The sequence below is a fragment of the Triticum urartu genome, chromosome 6A (assembly GCF_056163025.1).
Source record: "Triticum urartu cultivar PI428250 chromosome 6A, HENAU_Tu73, whole genome shotgun sequence".
Lineage (NCBI taxonomy): Eukaryota > Viridiplantae > Streptophyta > Magnoliopsida > Poales > Poaceae > Triticum > Triticum urartu.
The window spans coordinates 436,301,437-436,307,411 of record NC_141878.1 but is presented as its reverse complement, the minus strand read 5'-3'; positions in this window follow the sequence as shown (position 1 = coordinate 436,307,411).

Sequence of the window (5,975 nt, the reverse complement as noted above, 5' to 3'; positions counted from 1 at the left end):
TCTTCTCCCGTTTGGAAGCCTTGGTTTCCGGATCTTCAGAGGCAGTCCTCTTCCTTCCCCGAAGCGAGAGAAGGTCAGATCCTTCCCCTTGGTTATCCTCCTTCACGGAGGCGCTCATTCCCTCGATTGGAATTGGTAGCGATGGGGGCCCACTTTCGACCCCATTGTCCCCCCCTTTATCTTCCTTTAAGGGCTCCGGGCAAGGTGCTAGCTCAAGCATCTTTTCCAGTACCAGATTCTCCAAACCCTTAGGAAGGGGGGCCGAACACCGAATCATCTTCGCCCTTGTTAGCCAGTCCTGGTCAAAGAGCAATTTCTTAGAATGACGTCATGGTAAATGAAAGACGGTGTGTTCGGCTAAAGGATTACTTACTTGGTCGGCGGTACGATTACTGCTCAGGCCCACGTCCTCGGTAGTATCCGGACACTCTACTTGGGGTCCGAAGAATGATTTGTACATCTCCTCGTGCGTCAGGCCGAGGAAATTCTAAATAGTGCGCGGCCCTTCTGGGTTAAACTCCCACATGCGGAGGGGCCGGCGTTTGCAAGGCTGGACTCGACGAACCAGCATGACTTGCACCACCGTAACCAGACTGAAATCTCCTTCGAAGAGATCTTGAATGTGGCTCTGTAGTATAGGCACGTCCTTGGCTGGACCCCAGCTCAGTCCTTTGCTAATCCATGACATCAGTTGTGGTGGAGGGCCCGAGCGGAAAGCAGGGGCAGCCACCCACTTGGCACTTCTGGGAGATGTGATGTAAAACCACTCCCGTTGCCATAATCTGGACACCTCTGGAAAGGAACCTTTTGGCCATGGAGCTCCTGCTATCTTGCTTATTAATGCGCCTCCGCATGCTGCATACTGCCCCTCGACCATCTTCGGCTTCACGTCAAAAGTCTTGAGCCACATGCCGAAGTGAGGGATAATGCGGAGGAAGGCCTCACACACGACAATGAATGCCGAGATGTGGAGAAAGGAGTCCGGGGCTAGATCGTGGAAATCTAGCCCGTAATAGAACATCAAACCCCTAACAAAGGGATCCAGGGTGAGGCCTAGACCTCGGAGGAAGTGGGAGATGAACACAACGTTCTTGTTGGGTTCAGGAGTAGGGACGACCTGTCCTCGGGCAGGCAGCTGATGTGAAACCTCGGCGGTTAGGTATCTGGCCTCCCTCAACTTCTTGATATCCTCTTCCGTAACGGAGGAGGGCATCCACCGGCCTTGAAGGCTAGATCCGGACATGATTGAAGGTCCGAAGCACCTGACCTGGGCTTTGGGTGTTAGAACTCGAGGCGGGGGAAGGATTCGATTGAGCACGGGAGGGAAAAAGTAAAACCCTTGTCCCTTTATAAAGAGGGTGAATATCAAGCGTACTCTCCGTAGCCGTTTGGGACTTGACTATAATCTAGGAGGCCTAGACACGGTTGGGTTACCCATGACCGTATTGGTGAGAATCCCGTAATTAGGGGAACACGATCTCTGCTTTGACAAGATGTGTCAAGAAACCGCCTCGCGTTATGTGTGGAGCTAGTTGAAGAAAAAGGTTCGAATAATCACCGAACCATGGCATGATGTCATGTTGCCAAAATGTGTCAGCAGATTAAGATTTGTGGAAATATTATTCTCTCTACAGTGGAATGCGGAACTTATTTTGCAGGGTCGGACACTATCCTTGTATTCAAATTCTTCCGTGATGTATTCGGAGGAGGAACCTGCCTTGCAATGCCCAAGAAAATACTGTGCACCGGACTCATCGTCATTGAAGCCTGGTTCAGGGGCTACTGAGGGAGTCCTGGATTAGGGGGTCTCCGGACAGCCGGAATATATCCTTTGGCCGGACTGTTGGACTATGAAGATACAAGATTGAATACTTCGTCTCGTGTTCGGATGGGACTCTACTTGGCGTGGAAGGCAAGCTACGCAGTACGAATATGGATATCTCCTCCTTTGTAACCGACCTTGTGTAACCCTAACCCTCTCCGGTGTCTATATAAACCGGAGGGTTTTAGTCTGTAGGACATAACAAAAAACATACAATTATACCATAGGCTAGCTTCTAGGGTTTAGCCTCTCCGATCTGGTGGTAGATCAACTCTTGTAATACCCATATCATCAAGAATAAATCAAGCATGATGTATGGTTTTACCTCCCTCAAGAGGGCCCGAACCTGGGTAAAACATCGTGTTCCCTGCCTCCTGTTACCATCCGCCTTAGACGCACAGTTCGGGACCCCCTACCCGAGATCCGCCGGTTTTGACACTGACAGTCCCCCTCCACCAACAAGCATCAATCCATGGCTTGCTCGAAACAACGAGGGCCTCCAACTAACAAGAGTCCCAGGGGGAGTTTTGTTTGCAATTATTTTGATTTAGTTTGCATAAATCATGGGACTAGGCATCCTGGTGACCAGCCATTTTCTCGTGAGTGAGGAGCGGAGTCCACTCCTCTTGAGAATAACCCTCCTAACATGGAAGATATGGACAACCCTAGTTGATACATGAGCTATTTGAGCGTACAAAATAGGATATTTATTTGAAGGTTTAGAGTTTGGCACATACAAATTTACTTGGCACGGCAGGTAGATACCGCATATAGGTAGGTATGGTGGACTCATATGGAATAACTTTGGGGTTTATGGGATTGGATGCACAAGCAGTATTCTCGCTTAGTACAGGCGAAGGCTAGAAAAAGACTGGGAAGCGACTAGCTATAGAGCAACAACAGTCATGAACATGCATTAAAATTAATCAACACCGAATGCAAGCATGGGTAGGATATAATCCACCATGAACATAAATATCGTGAAGGCTATGTTGATTTTGTTTCAACTACATGCGTGAACATGTGCCAAGTCAAGTCTGTCGAATTTTAGGTTCCGGCAGACCCTTGAGGTTCGAACACTGGGGTGCGCACGGAGATTCCGCCTCCTACCTACCTGCACCCCTCCGCCATGCTAGGGTCTAAACTACGGAAAGAACAACGCAAGAGACACAAGGTTTATACTGGTTCGGGCCACCGTTGTGGTGTAATACCCTACTCCAGTGTGTGGTGTGTGGATTGCCTCTTGGGCTGATGATGGCGAACAATACAAGGAAGAAAGGCCTCGCGAGGGCCTGTTCTTGGCTGGGGCGATGAACTGCTGGGTGGAGTTCAGTCACCTTTCTCTTCTATCTCTCTCTCTCTCTCAACCAACCGACCGAACTCCTCAGCCCTCAGCTAATCGACCTCTTCCTTTGCTATGTGGGTGGATGGTCCTATTTATAGAGGCCCTGGTCCTCTTCCCAAATATCGAGCGGGAAGGGAGCCAACAATGGCGGGCTAATTTGAAGGGGGATAGCAAGTATCAGCTATCCTGACAAAAGTAGTGTTCGCCTGCGCAAAGCTCTGGTGATGACGCCGTCTTGGGCTCCACGATGACCTCCGTCTCGTAGTCCTCCTGGTCTTGGTCTCGTTGCACTGAAATGGCAACCTTTGCATGATGCCTCGGTACTCCATAGCTGCGCTTGCCCCCTTTGCACCAAAGAGGGAAGGAGGATGCTACGCAGGCTGGCACCCGCCTGGCGACCTGAGTCGTCATGGCTTGCGTCACGGGCACCTCGTGAGGTACCCCGCCTTGATCTCTCCGCCTCCTCGTGAGCCAGCCTGACGAGGCCGTGCCTGAGGAAGCTCCGCGTCGTCCGCCCCGCGAGGCTTGGCCCCTCGCAAGGGTCTTGGGTTTGTGTTGGTGAAGACGGGCCGTGCTGGGCCCCCTTTTGAGCCACGCCGCAGGCCGCAGGCAGGCAAGTCTGGGGACCCCCGTTCCCAGAACGCCGACAGTAGCCCCCGGGCCCAAGGCGCGCCCGGACTTGGCCGTGCAGGGAGGCGGAAGGGCAAGAGCGAAGCGCCGCGGGCCCTAACAGCATGCGGCCTTGGGCACTGTGTGGCGGTTGATTGGACGTGGGCGTCTCCACTTCCCCACGGCGCCTCGACAACTGCACGGATTGGACAAGTCCCTGCATGCAAAACGGGTCATGATTACCTGCGATCATGGCGGTCGGCGGTTGGCCTTCGCCGGCTATAAGTACGGAACGGCGCGCGCCCTTCCAGTCCATCCCTCCTTGCTCCTCCTTCTTCCCGATTCTTGCTCCGTCTTGCCGCGATGGCTCCGCTCCGCCGGTTCTCGATGGCAGAGAAGGGAAAGGCCCCCCGAGAGGGACCAGACCCACTCCCGCCGAAGAAATGGCCCGTCCGCCGTGGCATGGACGAGGGGGCCTTTCAGGTGGTGTCGAGGCCTTGGGCCGAGCTGGCACCGCCAGGGTTCCCGCTTCCATTGCATGCCCATGTCAAGGGCCCCGAAGGAGCTGATGCTAGCCGCCACGGACGGCGCCGCCGTCGGCGCCGCCGGGTCACGAAGGTGTGGGTCATCCCCCCTGGGGTCCACACCGAGGGCTCCTCCCAAGAGTTTGTGCTCCATGTCACCATCCCTCTTCAGTCTTGGATCCGCCTTCCTCCCTTCTTCGCCTCCATCATCCCGCAGGGGGAGCCCCTGGAGCTCTGGCTGCAGCACGCCGGCTGCAGCACCCTCGCGACTGAGGCAGAGGTCGCGGTCGTCGCCCCGGGCGAGGTCTACATGACTCGGGGCTGGAGAGAGATCGCCCGGGTTTGCAGGACAAGGGGCGTCTTCGCGATTCACTTGGACTACGACGGTGCTTCGGTGATGCTCTTCAAGGTCTTCGATGCGAGCGAGCGCCGGCTGTAGTGCTGCCCCAGGGAAGGCGGCCGGGACCTTGCTGCGACGTGGACTGGTCTTGCCAACCGCTCCCTTGGTGGCTCCTCAGGCGGTGGAGACGTCAGAGGTTCCAGCGACTCCGGCGAGCCCTTCGCGACTCCGGAGACGAGCGACGACAGCTACGAGCCCCCGAGCCGGCGCCGCTCCTAGAGCAGGGCGGGATCGTCAGGCCGCCACCGACTCTGATCTGCATGGGGTTGGCGTCGATGCCTGACGGCCCACTGTTGATGGTGGCGTCTTTTGTACGGATGCACGTAGTTTGCGTCCCTTTAGGATCTGTTCCCTGCGAGGAACCAAAAACGCGCCCCGTGGGGGCTTGTAAGGTGCATGTGATCCTGTTTTGTTAATATAACCCTTGTCGTAGAATTGCGCGAGTTGCTCATCCTGCCTTAGCTCAGTCCTCCCTTTCGAACCTCACGAGGGCTTGGTGCTCTGCGCTGACAGGTCCCAGTCCCAAGGCGGCTTCAACCATCGCTGGTATGCCAGGTCACGATGTCGTGGTCAAGGCCAGGAGGTGAGCGACCCGGAGTCCGGTAAGAGCCCCTGAGTCGCGATGCTTAGGATGTCCCCTTTGGCGCCCAAGCAGCCGTCGCTTGGTGAGAAAGGAGAGCGGCGTCGCTAACAAGGAATAGCATTAGGTGCGAAGATGGTGCCACGGTAGCTGGTGCTCTCGGGTGATGACTTATCTCGAGGATCAGGGGCCGCTCCCTGGTGTGTCGCCGGGTCTGTGCTTCGGCAGGCGTGAGGTTGCTCGGCGAGGTCCTCGCGTGTCTCTCCCTTCTCGCCTTTGCTCCCCTTTCTGCTCTACGTCCTCGGGTCCCGGCCCTCAAGCGAGTCTCAGCCGTCGCTGGTATGCCAGGTCGCGATGCCGTGGTCAAGGCCAGAGGGTGAGGGATGGAGAGCTAGTAAGATCCTTGAGTCGCGATGCTCAGGCACCCCCCCCTTTAACGTGCAAGCGGTTCACGCAGGCGAGAGCGAAGGAGACACCGTAAGAGCCTCGCCCGACGCAGCTCCTTCAGGAGGTCCTGCAGGTCCAGCATAGAGAAAACAAGGGGTTGCCATGACAATTGACATTCAGCCGTTGGTTGCTTCCGAGGGGTAGTGAGGCACTGAAGGCTTGACGAGGTGACGCTATGCGGGGCTGCCGCGGCCAGAGCTCAGCCATCCAGGTTTGTCGGTGTTGTAGGGACGGACCCATGCACAAGC